Here is a 15,998-nt window from a genome sequence, read left to right as displayed (position 1 = left end):
AATTATATGTAACAGTTGGCTTAACCCAAAGTCATTGTTTTTCTAGAGGAAAACCTTTCTTTTCTGGTAGAACTAAAGCTGGAAAGCAAATTTTTCTTTTTTGTATTTGAATCCTACATGCTGTCTTTTTGTTATTTTTTCAGTAAAACTTTGGTTATGGTCAAATGTATTTCCTTTGCATTTCCTCCCACATATATTATATAATTTGGCTTTGGCACTGATGAGCCTCACATTTTAGACAGACACTGAGGCTTTCAGAGTTCTTCAAAGGTACTATTTGGAAGCTATCTGGGAGCCAAATCAGCAAAGGCCACACTTCAATAGGGAGAGTGTAAATTGAATAGAAGCTCCAGAATCTCAGCAAGTGTCAGTTTGAAGATTTTTATATTAGGGGTAAAATATGGAAAAGGGAGAAATGAGGGGATGTGAATAATGAGAAATGGCTTCACTCTGCTTGATCTCTGATTCTAAAAGTTAATGCATGTTAAAATTGCTTGAAGAACCTTTTTATAAATTTGATGTTCAGAAACTGTCCCCCAAAGATTCATTACAGTCCAGGTGGGTCTGCTTAGCTTACATGCACCCCAAGTGGTGGTGCAGCAGATTATCTGAAGATAGTTATAGAAACTAGCAAGAGGTGTTGACTTCCAAAAATTAAACCATTTATACTTTAGTTATTCAGTAAATATTTAATGAGTGCCTATACCTCACCTGGAATCTCAGCCCTCAAGGAACTTGGAGTGTGGTGAAGGAGATAGAAAGTAGCCAATTTAGTTGAACAAGAAAAGTTTGCTGCAGTGCAGAATTGTGTATAACAGCCATCTAACCCAGTCTAGGGCATCATGAAGGGCTGGGGGAGATGGTGTCTAAGCTGAAGCATGAGGGATAAAGGATTAAGCAGGAAGAGTTAACCAGTTTTTGTCTAATAGGCCTCAGGTCATGGGGATGATGGTAGGAGAAAGGGCGGAAAATGTGAATAAGTGGTCAGACAGTTACAGAATTTGGAAGATGTGTTTTTCAGGCCTCGAAGAGTTTACCACAGAACTGGGGAGATACATGATAAAAGGAAGATTGTTGGTAATAGACTAGAGAAGTAGCTTTCTCAGAAACCTTCTGATTCATTAAGAATTGAATAAAACAGGAACTTCCCTAGTGGTCAGGCAGTTAAGACTTCCAATGCAGGGGACACAGGTTTGATTCCTGGTCGGGGAACTAAGATCCCACTTGCCTCATGGTGTGGCCAAAATAATAAATGAAATAAAATAAAAACAGCACAAACCCCCAAACAAAACAAACAAAAAAACCCTGTTATTCTCAAAAAGTAATTTCTGCAGTGTCAAGTATGGTGTCTCATTAAAAGAGAGAAGGCATTAAAAAAAAAACTGAATAAAGCACACTCTCATAGAGAAATCCTATAGGATTTCTCCAGAGGAAGTAATAAAACTCTATGATCTTTGATATCATTCTGTAGTGGGAAGAGAAGGTTTCATGGAAGATTTTAGGATTCAGTTGGGTCTTAAAAAAATGGATGCTATTGTTGTTCAGTCACTCACTGTGTCTGACTCTTTGTGACCCCATGGACTGCAGTAAGCCAGGGCTCTCTGTCCCTCACCATCTCCTGGAGTTTGCCCAAGTTCACGTCCATTGCATTGGTGATGCCATCCAGCCATCTCATCCTCTGAAGCCCTCTTCTTCTGCCCTCAATCTTTCCCAGCATCCAGGGACTTTTCCAATGAGTCAGCTGTTCACATCAGATGATCAACGTACTAGAGTTTCAACTTCAGCATCAGTCCTTCCAATGAGTATTCAGGGTTGATTTCCCTTGAGATTGACTGGTTTGAGCTCCTTACTGTCCAAGGTACTCTCAGGAGTCTTCTCCAGCACCACAGTTTGAAAGTCCTTATGAAAGCACACACACACACAAAATGGATAGGTTTTGGTAAATTATTATTTTGCTATAACTTTAAACTGAGAAAAGTTGCAAAAATAGTATTAGAAATCACCTTATACTTATCCAAGTCCAGCAATGTTTACATCTTGCCCCAGGTACTCTTGTTCTCTCTCTCTCTCACACACACATATGCACACACTGATCGATTTTTTCTGAATGAATTGAAAGTAAGTTGGGGACATTTTGGTCCTTTACTCCTAAACACTTCAGTGTATATTTCCCATGAAAAAGGATGGGTTCTTACATAAACACTGTGAAATAATCAAACATCAAACTTGTGTACTATTGATATATTGTGGTCATCTAATCGACAGTCTATAACCAGCTTCTGTGAGTTGTCTCAATCATTCTTCATATGTTATATTTTTCTCCCAGTGCAGGATCAAGTCCTGATTTATACATTGCACTGAGGTGTCTGTGTAGTTATCTTCTCATTTGAAACAGTTTTTTTTTTTTAAACTCTCTTCGTTTTTCTTGATCATGGCATTTTGAAGGGTACAAGCCATTTGTTTTGTGAAGTTTGTTTTGTGGATTTATCTATTGTTTTGTGACAATTAGGTTCAGATTATACATTTTTTTTTTTGGAAAGAGAGAAGTTAGGTAGTAGCCTCCTTAGTGCCTGTTAGGAGGAGACACAAGATGTAGATTTGTCCCCGTGTTGGTGATTGTAGCATTGATAACATAATCTGGTATCCTTCAGACTTTTTCAATGTAAAATTATGAATTTTTCCCTTTGTAATTAACAAGAATTTTGTGGGGAGATACTGTGAATCTGTGTGAATTTTATGTTCCTTATCGAACTTTCATCTGATAGTTTGAGCATTCATGGATGATTTTCTCTTCCATGGTTGCTGCAGTATTTATACTGTTGTATCTATGTTACTATAAAGGAGATCTTTTCTGGTTCCCCATCTGTATTTTCATTTAAATTTATACTTGTATGGGCTCATAGATTTAAATAAGTTATTATCCACTACTCTATTTATTTTGATGCTTAAGTTGTCCCTCATTTTACCTGTGGAAGTCCCTTCAAAATGGTTCCTGTGTCCTTTGGATAGTTTCTGTCATTTCTCTGGAACTCTTAAACTTTTTGGAGCAGTACACCCCTCTGAGATTATTTTGTACTTTCTCTGCCCCAGCCCTAGAATCTGCCTTTTATCCAAACAGCACTGGATCACCAAAGTCTGGGTATATTCATTAATATGGGGGTGTTATTGTTTCTAATTCCTTTGCTGAACAGAAATCAGATATATTTTTTCTCTATTTGTCTCTCTGTATTTAAAAAACCCTGAGTTCATACTGATTGTGATACAGTCTAGTCTTTCTTGCCTCCATGTTTTTGTAGCTCCAATTTCCAACAGTGAGAAACCTAGCCTCAGAATGAATACATTTTTTTTGAAGCCAGAGAGAAATAAAGTTTTTTTTGATCTCAAAGAATCTGTGAGACATCCAGGTGGAGAAAGGTCTGGGTCTGAGTTATTTCTACCAAAGGAAAATTTGCCTTTAACTTACTGCAATTTATTGAGTGGTAAAAATGTTTAAATGATAAAAGTTGCAGAATCTGCATGGGATTAGGGGTTATATAGACATAGATACATCTCCTAATTTCCTCACAAAGAAACGATCATCTCTACCTTCATTGTTCAGGGTCAGGAGCTCCCTCTGTGTAAAATTCTTAAATTGATGTCAATAACTCCTTGTCTTCAACATTGAAGTATTCAAGACCAATCTCTTGTTGAACTATTTGCAGTATCAGATTTCTGCATCAGAGACTTGACAATGATTCCTATAAAACAAAACTTTCCTTAAAAGAGCTCATTTCCAGATAATTTTGATATTGATTTTATCTGCTAGGTTAAATGGTTAAAATGTCTTCAAAACAGAATTGCTGAGGCTCTGTTCAAGAAACTTCTTTTTGTGTCCTGTCTCCTTTTATAAGTCTTATTATCAGTTCAATTGCTCAGTCGTGTCTGACACTTTGCTACCCCATGGACTGTAGCATGCCAGGCTTCCCTGTCCATCACCAACTCCCAGAGCTTGCTCAGATTCATGTCCATCAAGTGGGTGATGCCATCCAACCATCTCATCCTCTGTCGTCCCTTTCTCCTCCTGACTTCAGTCTCTCCCACATCAGAGTCTTTTCCAATGAATCAGCTCTTTGAATCAGGTGGGCAAAGTATTGGAGCTTCATCTTCAGCATCAGTCCTTCCAGTGAATATTCAGGACTGATTTCCTTTAGGATCAACTGGTTGGATCTCCTTGCAGTCCAAGGGACTCTGAAGAATCTTCTCCAACACCACAGTTCAAAAGCATCAATTCTTCAGCACTCAGCTTTCTTTATGGTCCAGCTCTCACATCTACACATGATTACTGGAAAAAAATCATAGTTTTGACTAGAAGGACCTTTGTTGGCAAAGTAATGTGTCTGCTTTTTAGTATGCTATCTAGGTTAGTCTTAGCTTTTCTTCCAAGGAGCAAGTGTCTTTTAATTTCATGGTTGCAGTCACCATCTGCAGTGATTTTGGAGCCCAAGAAAATAAAGCCTGTCACTGTTTACATTGTTTCCCCATCTATTTGCCATGAAGTCATGGGACTGGACATTTATAATGCTAGTCATTGTTGAGCAAGGTGGCGATGTGCTGTGCTATGCTTAGTCTCTCAATCGTGTCCGACTCGTAGCGACCCTATGGACTGCAGCCTGCCAACCTCCTCTGTCCTTGAGGATTCTCCAGGCAGGAATACTGGAGTGGGTTGCCATGCCCTCCTGCAGGGGATCTTCCCAACCCAGGTTGAACCCAGGTCTCCTGCATTGCAGGCTGATTCTTTACCCTCTGAGCCACCAGGGAAGCCCAGAAATGCTGGAATGGGTAGACTATCCCTCTCCAGGGGATCTTCCTGACCCAGGAATTGAACCGGGGTCTCCTGCATTGCAAGTGGATTCTTTACCAGCTGAGCTACCAGGGAAGCCCAGGTGGTGATCACAATGATGATTTTTTGTGATCCGTTGAGGATGAGTCTGGAGTGCAAAACCAGGTGCCAGGTATTGGATAACTGCTATTTCTTTTTCAGCGTGTGGTAAAAGCAAAGCCATTTCAGATCTTCATACTAAGCTGTGTGTGTTGTATGGCTGGGCTGGGGAGTGCACAAACTGTTTCCAAATGAGGCCAATGGCTATTTGCTTCATATTATTGGAAGAAGAACACCGAGTCCTAGAGGAACAGATTGCGCAGCCTCAGTTAAGTTCAGTCGCTCAGTCGTGTCCGACTCTTTGCGACCCCATGAACTGCTGCACGCCAGGCCTCTCTGTCCATCACCAACTCCCGGAGTCTACCCAAACCCATGTCCATTGAGTCAGTGATGCCATCCAACCATCTCATTCTCTGTCGTCCCCTTCTCCTCCCGCCCCCAATCCTACCCAGCATTAGGGTCTTTTCCAATGAGTCAACCCTTCGCATGAGGTGCCCAAAGTATTGGAGTTTCAGCTTCAACATCAGACCTTCCAATGAACACCCAGGATTGATCTCTTCTAGGATGGATTGATTGGATCTCCTTGCAGTCCAAGGGACTCTCAAGAGTCTTCTCCAACACCACAGTTCAAAAGCATCAATTCTTCGGCGCTCAGCTTTCTTCACCGTCCAACTCTCACATCCATACATGACCACTGGAAAAACCATAGCCTTGACTAGACAGACTTTTGTTGGCAAAGTAATGTCTCTGCTTTTAAATATGCTATCTAGGTTGGCCATAACCTTCCTTCCAAGGAGTAAGCGTCTTTTAATTTCATGGCTGCAGTCACCATCAGCAGTGATTCTGGAGCCCCCAAAAATAAAGTCTGACACTGTTTCTACTGTTTCCCCATCTATTTCCCATGAAGTGATGGGACCAGATGCCATGATCTTAGTTTTCTGAACATTAAGTTTTAAGCCAACTTTTTCACTCTCCTCTTTCACTTTCATCAAGAGGCTCTTTAGTTCTTCTTCACTTTCTGCCATAAGGGTGGTGTCATCTGCATATCTGAGGTTATTGATATTTGTCCTGGCAATCTTGATTCCAGCTTGTGTTTCTTCCAGCCCAGCATTTCTCATGATGTACTCTGCATATACGTTAAATAAGCAGGGTGACAATATACAGCCTGGACGTACTCCTTTTCCTATTTGGAACCAGTCTGTTGTTCCATGTCCAGTTCTAACTGTTGCTTCCTGACCTGCATACAGGTTTCTCAAGAGACAGGTCAGATGGTCTGGTATTCCCATCTCTTCCAGAATTTTCCACAGTTTATTGTGATCTACACAGTCAAAGGCTTTGGCATAGTCAATAAAGCAGAAATAGATGTTTTTCTGGAACTCTCTTGCTTTTTCGATGATCCAGCGGATATTGGCAATTTGATCTCTGGTTCCTCTGCCTTTTCTAAAACCAGCTGGAACATCTGGAAGTTCACGGTTCACGTATTGCTGAAGCCTGGCTTGGAGAATTTTGAGCATTACTTTACTAGCGTATGAGATGAGTGCAATTGTGTGGTAGTTTGAGCATTCTTTGGCATTGCCTTTCTTTGGGATTGGAATGAAAACTGACCTTTTCCAGTCCTGTGGCCACTGCTGAGTTTTCCAAATTTGCTGGCATATCGAGTGCAGCACTTTCACAGCATCACCTTTGAGGATTTGAAATAGCTCAACTGGAATTCTATCACCTCCACTAGCTTTGTTCGTAGTGATGCTTTCTAAGGCCCACTTGACTTCCCATTCCAGGATGTCTGGCTCTAGGTAAGTGATGACACCATCGTGATTATCTGGGTCGTGAAGATCTTTTTTGTACAGTTCTTCTGTGTATTCTTGCCACCTCTTCTTAATATCTTCTGCTTCTATTATGTCCATACCATTTCTGTCCTTTATTGAGCCTATCTTTGCATGAAATGTTCCTTTGGTATCTCTAATTTTCTTGAAGAGATCTCTAGTCTTTCCCAATCTGTTGTTTTCCTCTATTTCTTTGCACTGATTGCTGAAGAAGGCTTTCTTATCTCTCCTTGCTATTCTTTGGAACTCTGCATTCAGATGGGAATATCTTTCCTTTACTCCTTTGCTTTTCGCTTCTCTTCTCTTCCCAGCTATCTGTAAGGCCTCCTCAGACAGCCATTTTGCTTTTTTGCATTTCTTTTCCACGGGGATTGTCTTGATCCCTGTCTCCTGTACAATGTCACGAACCTCTGTCCATAGTTCATCAGGCACTCTGTCTATCAGGTCTAGTACCTTAAATCTATTTGTCACTTCCACTGTATACTCGTAAGGGATTTGATCTAGGCCATACCTGAATGGACTAGTGGTTTTCCCTACTTTCTTCAATTTAAGTCTGAATTTGGCAATAAGCAGTTCATGATCTGAGCCATAGTCTGCTCCTGGTCTTGTTTTTGCTGACTGTATAGAGCTTCTCCATCTTTGGCTGCAAAGAATATAATCAATCTGATTTTGGTGTTGACCATCTGGTGATGTCCACGTGGAAAGTCTTCTCTTGTGTTATTGGAAGAGGGTGTTTGCTATTACCAGTGTGTTCTCGTGGCAAAACTTACTAGCCTTTGCCCTGCTTCATTCTGTACTCCAAGGCCAAACTTGCCTGTTACGCCAGGTGTTTCTTGACTTCCTACTTTTGCATTCCAGTCCTAGGGACATGATAATGTGTCAAACGAAAAGAAACTTTTCCCTCTTTCAGGTGAATATTAATTGCATAGTACAGTACAATGCTTTTACTAAAACCTTGGCCCAAAGAAAATCCAGGTTGTTTCTTAAGGAATTATAGAACTTAACCTGGTCACATGAAAGGCCTCACGAACTGAGTCTTGAGTCTAAAACATATGTCTGAAGTGAGGAAGTTAAATGTTCACTTCAGAACTAACCCTGTTTTGCCTTTTGACAGAAAGGGCAAGACAGGTTGACACATGGCTGGCTCAAGAAACAAATATCTTGTCTATTCAGTGAAGCAACTTCCTGAGCTAATTTTTCTTTTAGACTGGAATTCGTTTTAGGGACTGGAGCCAGGCTAATCAATGGATCCAGGGGCATTGCTTCGTGTCCACTGTTCCCCTCTCCTGTGATCTCACTCACATGCTCCCCAAGGCCTGAACTCCATTAACAAAGGACCCCTTCTTTTGTTCCATAATGATTCTGTCATATAAAAACCCAGTTACTGTACATAAAGCACTTAACGTGGTGTATGTCACAGAGTATTTAATGTTTAGCAATAATGATGACTAGTTTGCATTTATAAAATTTTTTCACAAAACTGGACGTTAAAAATGTCACATCAGTTCCTTTAGATTTGGTTAACTATACCCTAAAGTCTCCTTCATGCTGTCTGGCAGAAAATCTGCTCTCAGTTATTATTAGACCACTCCCATCTCAGTCCTTAGGGCCTAATAGAGAAGAAATGAATTGTCTGAGCACATATGGCTACTTGATGTTAAGGGACTGTGGGCATCTCTTGATGTTAAGGGACTGTCCCCTGCTTGGGCTGAGGTCTCTGGAATGTGCCTGAGGCCAAAAGTACAGCCTCCTGTGGTACAGCTTAGCCCCTCTCCACTGAGCTCCTGCACCCACTTGATTGCATGAGACGTGGGTTCAGGCCCAGTTCCATGAGGGCCCCTCAGTATCTGCCTTGGACTTGGGGGGTAGTCCCCCTTTCTCCTGCTGCCATGTTTGCAAAGTCTCTCTGCCTTCAGCCTGTGGTAGAGTAGCCAGATATAGCCAAGAAAAAACAAAACAAGTTACCCAGATAACTGTGAATTTCAGATACACAATGCAAAAATTTTTAATCTAAGTACAACCCCTGCAATGCTCAGGACACAATTACACTAAAAAACTGTTACTTATCTGAAACTTTTTAATTTAACCAAGCACCTGGTATTTTATCTTGCAAATCCACCCAGAAGAGTTCCTGCTTTTGAAAGACCCAAGAATAGAAGTTGTGTGTAGTGTTCAGTATTTCAGTACAAATCTTCAGTGGGTGGAGAGAACAGTCTGGATAGATTCAGGTAGAGGGAGGGACTTTGCTGGTGGAAGAGGTTAAGACTTGGTGCTTCCAAGGCAGAGGCCACAGGTTCTATCCCTGGGCAAGGAACTAAGATCCCACATGGCACATGGTGTGGTCAAAAAATTAAAAAAAAAAGGTATATGGAAAAACTGGGCATAGACAAACACAAAATAATTCCCGTAAATCTGTTACTCTCATCATTATGATTATCCTCCTCCTTATCAGCCATGGTGAATTGCTGCTGGAATCAGTCCCCCTGGGGAAGGTAATATTAATGGATCATTTCCTGAAACAGTTTAAATAAAGATGAAGCAGGAGAAAGTAGGAGGCACTGGAAGTCTGCAAGCATATCAGGAAGTAAAGGGAAGAAATGCAGAGAAATCAGGGCCAGAAAGGCCACTCACCCTTCATAGCCTCACAGGTTGGCCTGATGTGGGCATTGTGGGCAGCCCTTTTCTAGTTGTGTCACAGTGAGGCATATGGTAAAACAATAGGACAAGCAGGGTCATTAGCTGTGTTTGAAAAATTGTTATTAATGCATTCCTGGGAAAAGGGAAACAAAAATCTCATCTTGATAATTCCAGAAAAATACAACTTAAGTTTTAGGAATCAATTGTTGGTGGTTTTGGATCATTCCAGTCCAGCCAAGGGAAAGATTCAAAGTGACCTGTAGCAGTGAGGTCAGTTTGCTACAAAATCATCATAGGGAGAAACACACACACACACGCGCGCACACACACACACACACACACACACACACACACACACACTATACCACCGTACTTTATATATTTGTGTGTATAAAGTGACATATTTAAAGTAAAATACAGTAAGTCCCCTATGTATGAACCTTCAAGTTTCAAACTTTCAAAGATGTGAGTATGCATTTCATCAACATCAGGTGTGAGTGAAATTGCAGCTTGCCCTCTGTCTCCTATTGCTATTCAGATCTGTCATCGTCCCATCTCCTCTCCCTCCTCCAGTCAGTAACTCTTCTTGCTTGTCCACCTGTATGCCAGCTGTTGTACTGTAAGGTTAAAATTGTTTTCTTTACTTTTTGTGTTTTTATGTATTATTTGTGTGAAAAGTATAATAAACCTATTACAGTACAGTACTATTTAGCCGATGATGTTAGTTGGGTATCTAGGCTAACTTTGTTGGACTTACGAACAAATTGGACTTAAGAACAAACTCTCAGAACAGAACTTGTTCCCTTGTAGGATACTTACTGTATGTGTAATACTGGCAATCAAAATGTAAATCTTTGACACTTAACAAATAATTGTGGGCTTCACTGGTGGCTCAGATGGTAAAGAATCTGCCTACAATGTAGGAGACCCAGGTTTGATCCCTGGGTTGGGGAGATCCCCTGGAGAAGGAAATGGCAACCCACTCCAGTATGCTTGCCTGGGAAATCTCATGGACAGAGGAGCCTAGAGGGCTATAGTCCATGTGGTTGCAAAAGATTGAGATAGGACTTAGAGACTAAGCAAATACAAATTAGATTCAGAGTTAAGTTTCCATCCTCAGTCAACTCTGCCAGTCACTCAGTTGTGTCCGATGTGTCCCATGGACTGCAGCATGCCAGGCTTCCCTGTCCAACACTGCCTCCTGGAGCTTGCCCAAACTCATGTCCATCGAGTTGGTGATGCCATCCAACCATCTCATTCTCTGTCATCCCCTTCTCCTCCTGCCTTCAATCTTTCCCAGCATCAGGGTCTTTTCCAATGAGTCAGTTCTTCGCATCAGGTGTCCAAAGTGTTGGCATTTCAACTTCAGCATCAGTCCTTCCAATGAATATTCAGGACTGATTTCTTTAGGATTGACTGGTTTGATTTCCTTGCTGTCCAAGGGACTCTCAAGAGTCTTCTCCAGCACCACAGTTCAAAAGCATCAATTCTTCAGTGCTCAGCTTTTTTTATAGTCCAACTCTCACATCCATAGATGACTACTGGAAAAACCATAGCTTTGACTAGACAGACCTTTGTTGGCAAAGTAATGTCTCTGCTTTTTAATATTCTGTCTAGGTTAGTTATAGCTTTTCTTCCAAGGAGCAAGCGTCGTTAAATTTTATGGCTGCAGTCACCATCTTCAGTGATTTTGGAGCCCCCAAAAATAAAGTCTGCCACTGTTTCCACTGTTTTCCCATCTATTTCCCATGAAGTGATGGGACCAGATGCCATGATCTTAGTTTTCTGAATGTTGAGTTTTAAGCCAACTTTTTCACTCTCCTCTTTCACTTTCATCAAGAGGCTCTTTAGTTCTTCTTCACTTTTTGCCATAAGGGTGGTGTCATCTGCATATCTGAGGTTATTGATATTTCTCCCGGCAATCTTGATTCCAGCTTGTGCTTCATCCAGCCTGGCATTTTGCATGATGTACTCTACATATAAGTTCAATAGGCAGTGTGACCATATACAACCTTGATGTACTCCTTTCCTGATTTGGAACCAGTCTGTTGTTCCATGTCCAGTTCTAACTGTTGCTTCTTGACCTGTATACAGATTTCTCAGGAGGCAGGTCAGGAGGTCTGGTATTCCCATCTCTTTAAGAATTTTCCACAGTTTGTTGTGATCCGCACAGTCAAAGTCTTTGGCATAGTCAATAAAGCAGAAGTAGGTGTTCTGCCAGGTACCTGTTAAATGTGATACGATCTGAATAGAGAAGGAAGTGTTTTCTGTCTTTTGAGTTCTATAAGAATCCAGCCTGTGTGTGTGTGAGTTTGTGTATGTACAGGTTTGTGATTCTTTTTCTTTATAGTTTGCAGTCATCCCACTCAGCTTGTGACTCTGAGATCTTTAAGTAGAGTAGTCTGGAGTTGATAAATGCCATTCCAGTGCTGTGTCATAGCCAGAACTGGTCAGTGAGTTTAAGGCGTACCTTAAGAAACTGTTTACTGTTGAGTGTCCACTCAGTGCTAAGAAACTTCTTCACAGTCATCTGCTAGTTCAGAATTTTATCCATTTGACAAGTAAGGAATACAGTGAATTCACTTGCTCAGGGTCATGCTTGACCTTTGTGACTAAGCGGGCGTTCTCTTCCATAGTGCTGAACTTGAAAGTCCACTATCTTCCTATGGCTCGTGATACTTCCTATGAGTGTTTAGGAACCTGGACTCTAGCACCAGTCTGAGCTTGAATCCTGTTTCTGCTGTTTTCTAGCTTACTTACCTTGGGCAAATGACATAACCTCTGTGCTTCCGTTTCCTCATTCATGAAATGGAAATAATATTATTAAATTCCTTAATAAGGTTTTTAAGAGGTCAAATCATACAGTATACACAAAGGCTGTATATAAAGCTCTTACCCAAAAAAAAAAAAAAAAAAAAAAAAGCTCTTACCCCATCCACTGTAAGACCCAGATTGACATTGGTCATTGTCATTGTTGTTATTCTATCCTTTGACAAGGGATTCAAGCCTTGGATCTCTCATGGTGCATGGAGATGCTAGTTATTACCGGTTTGCCGCCCTGGGGTTGGTTAGCTGATAATCAGGAGCGATAATTCCAAGCCTAGTTGGTCTCTAGGTTCCAGGTGGCCTGGGGTGGGAGTGGGGGGCGGGGTTCCTGGGATATGGCTACTCATCCAACTCAGAGAGTCAGAATTTCTTCCAAATGTTTTCTAGGCTCCAGAGAACTGACAAGCCCATGTTTACTTTCCCAGATAATTTGAAAAAGCCTGTGAAGCTGGTGATGCAGGGGATGGCTTTTCACTTAGAATCACCTCATCCAAAATCATAGGTATATTTGCCTTCAGGGAAATATGACTTATTTGATTCTGGTGTCAGAACACACCTTCTCTGAATACCTTCCACCATGGTACCTGTGTAAGGGACTTTCCACCTCTGAATGAGGTCATAAAGCTGCAATTATTCTCCTCCATGGAGTTGACTCTACCAGGCTCATTTGCAGAGTTACTCATCTGTGACTTGGTCACTTAAATAACCCTTTTGCCTAAAGATATCCCTTGCTGCAGCCATTTACCCCTAAGAACCATGTTCATGTTATAGAGAAATACAAATACAAGCATGTCTTACAGCAGCAGTGTGACAGAGCTGTCAGCTATAAATTATATGTGGTGTTGGATGGCGCAGAAGTCAACAACTCTATAGTCTATGAAAGAATTTAATCAGAATTACCAGACCCTCATAATTGGGAAGTCTCCTATGCTAGTTTTATTTTGCTCAGGAAGATTTTCAAAGCAAACAATTTTCTGGATGCCTAAAAGTAATGCCTAGGTTTCTGTTTTTACATATTTAAGCTAGGCATTTAAATACAATTCAAGCATTCCGGGTTGTTAACGGTGTTTACAAAGGAAACTGCCAGAGGGAAATTCAGGCGGTTTCTTAAATTAATAATGCTTTTGTTCGCCATCCAATTTTTCCTTCAGTTCTGTTTGAGCCAGTGTGCCTCTTCTCCATTTATTCATCTGATAATAATGACAATTTCCATTTACACATGGCATTTCATCTGGAAGGCTTTCTCTTTCTCACACACACAGCATCACTCTCTGCCTCCTTCTGCATGGCAACAGAAAATGCAAACTGCATCACAGTCGTTGGTCGGTGAGGAGAAGAGAAGCCTCAGAGTGAACACCGAAAGAAAACAAGGCTGAAAGAAAGGCAGGAGGAGCAGAAGGAAATTCAATATATTGCCGTGTTTATTTAGAAGAGAGACCTGGCCCAGGGAATGGAGGATTCTTCCAGTAACTACCCACCACCTCTGTAGAAATAAGTAATAGAGAGTAGAACAAGCGACTCGGAGCTAGGCAGTTCCACATTTAAGTCTTTGGCCTGTCACTTCCTAGGAGGTGTCTTTAGGCAAGTCCCACGAACTCTTTGAGACTGGATTTTTGAATCCATTAAAGGGGTGTAATAATTCTTATTTTCCAAGGTTGTATGTGTTGGATATATAGAAGTAAAGTATGTTATAAGAGTTTGATATATAGTATTCACTATTTCTTCTTATTACTAGTGTTGCTATAATGATCATTGTCAATACTACCTATACGATTGTGATAGGGACAGAGTAAAGGGACAAAGTAGGTGATTAAATAGTTAATCCCACTAGGGGATTGTAAATTAAAAAAGAATGGGAGACCCTTGTAAATTAATGGTCACTTAAGAAAACAGATTTGCTTAACCACAAAACCAAGCAGGCTTGATTAGCAAAAAACCATGCAGCAAAAGCATGAGACATGTTCCCAAATCATGAAACAATGGTGGCATGAGACCCACAGCCTGCCCAGGGGGCTCAATAAGTTAATGATTCCTATGACATGTTCTCTGCACACATGAAAAACAGTTTATGGAAAGGTGATGTTTCACAGTAAAGACCCTTATTGTAGTGAGACCTGAGATAATATTTCCATAGTGCCATGACAATCATGGCTTGACCATGTAGGGACTAGAAAACTCTCCTGCCCAACCTGGAGGAACTAATGAGAGGAGTGTGACATCTACTCAAGAATGAGAAGAAGGTAGTCTTTTCCCTCTCCTCACTTTTTCTTTGATTATAAAACTGTAACCCACTAAGCTCTCAGGGTGGCACCTCTTGCCTGCCCACTTGTAAGGCTCACAGGTGTTCTATTCTAATAAGTTGCTTCTTGTCTGCCACTTTGCCTCTTGCTGAATTCTTTTCTGTGCTGAGACATGAAGGACTATGGTATTGGAGCTCTTTGGAGCCCCCCAAAATGCCACCAAACAGTTTCAATTGCATGCATGAGCCCTGAGGTCTTCCAAAGGGCTGCTCTCTGCCTGACCCCTGGCTGATCTTTTATCTTCCCTTGAAAACAGCCTTGAGGTTTATGCAAAAGCAGTAGTATCATCACCCAGAGGCCTAAATTGCAATGCCTCTTCATGGACCCAGGAGGACAGCTGGTGTTCCCTTTGCCTGGGCGCTAACTCAGCTACTCGAGATAGTCAGCCTCACGTTTCAGTGTGCATAAAAGTTGTCTGGAGGATTTTTATAAAAGGCAGATTGCATGAGCGCTGTCCTAGAATTTTCCATCCAGTAAATTCACCAGCCCAGGATTTTGCATTTCTAAATGGTTTCCAGGTGGTGCTGATGCTGCTGGTCTGAGGACCACACTTTGAGAACCCCTGCAACATCGGGTAGCTAATGATCACTTGAAAGCCATCAGGAGCCTAATCTTCAGAGAATGTGTTGTATTTGGGGCCCAGACAGTTCAGATAGGTGGGGGGTGGGGGGGTACCAAAGGTGAAGTCACGGATGGACTGAACACCTGCAGAAGGTGAAGACTGAAGGGGAGGGCAGGTGTCGAGACTCCAGGCCACCGGGCTCACAGCTGGGGCTGGGACTCGTTTGGTTTCCAGTTTCTCAATTTCCTCCCCTTTCTCCTGACTTCTCTCTTTAACAACTCTAAGCCCTGCGGGTTTCCTTCTCTTTCCATGGAGTCATCTCCAGATTGGCCTGATGCAGAGACAGAGAGAGGCAGAGACAGAGTCAACTCCAGTAGTGGAAACAACATCTATAGTGGCCTGGAAGTTGGATCTGAGGAGCTAAAAGCAATCCAACTTGGCTAGAGCCTGGAAGGCCAAGGAGCTTCCAGCTCGGGAGGGTGCTGTGGCTCACACAGCAGAAGTCAGGTCACAAACTGGCCTTGATCCTGAATGCTGTGGGAAGCTCCTGGAGTGTGTTATTCAGAGGAGTCACACTAGTGGATTTGTGACTTAAAAGGCTCCCTCTGCCTGTACTGTGAGAAATTGAAGGATGAGCCTGAGCCTGGAGGCTGGGACCAGAGTTTGGCTGTTCTTGGTCCCAGGCATGAGGTGATAGGGGCTTGTATAAGGCGGGAGCATAAGGAAGGGAAAGACTCCTCGAGTCCATATTTAACTGTAATAAAGTTCTTGAGCCATTTCTATCATTTAGTCTAATGGTTTCTTCTAGTGGCTCCCATACCTCAGTGTGAATCAGAATAACTTTGAGGGCTTTATTAAAACACAGGTGGCTGTGTTCCAATAACAGAATTTCCGACTCAGTGAGTAGGTGTGGGGCCTGAGAATTTCCATTT

At 41.7% G+C, this 15,998-nt stretch overlaps 2 long non-coding RNA genes across 2 annotated transcripts in view; one reads left to right on the top strand and one right to left on the bottom strand.

Annotated features, from left to right (window-relative positions):
* LOC145537978 (uncharacterized) overlaps positions 1 to 15,998 on the top strand; it is a 501,457-nt gene that overhangs the window by 64,802 nt on the left and 420,657 nt on the right. The gene's annotated exons all lie outside the window — the stretch shown is intronic.
* LOC145538676 (uncharacterized) lies at positions 675 to 12,771 on the bottom strand. The gene is made up of 2 exons (XR_014077172.1): positions 12,309 to 12,771; positions 675 to 1,899 (listed from the first exon to the last, which is right to left on the bottom strand). It is a non-coding gene; the product is annotated as an uncharacterized LOC145538676 (long non-coding RNA).

Source organism: Giraffa tippelskirchi, chromosome 2 (assembly GCF_054371585.1).
Source record: "Giraffa tippelskirchi isolate mGirTip1 chromosome 2, T2T-mGirTip1v1.2.pri, whole genome shotgun sequence".
In the NCBI taxonomy this organism is placed as follows: Eukaryota; Metazoa; Chordata; class Mammalia; order Artiodactyla; family Giraffidae; genus Giraffa; species Giraffa tippelskirchi.
Note: the sequence above shows the minus strand (reverse complement) of the source record. Positions and strands in the feature narration are given on the sequence as shown.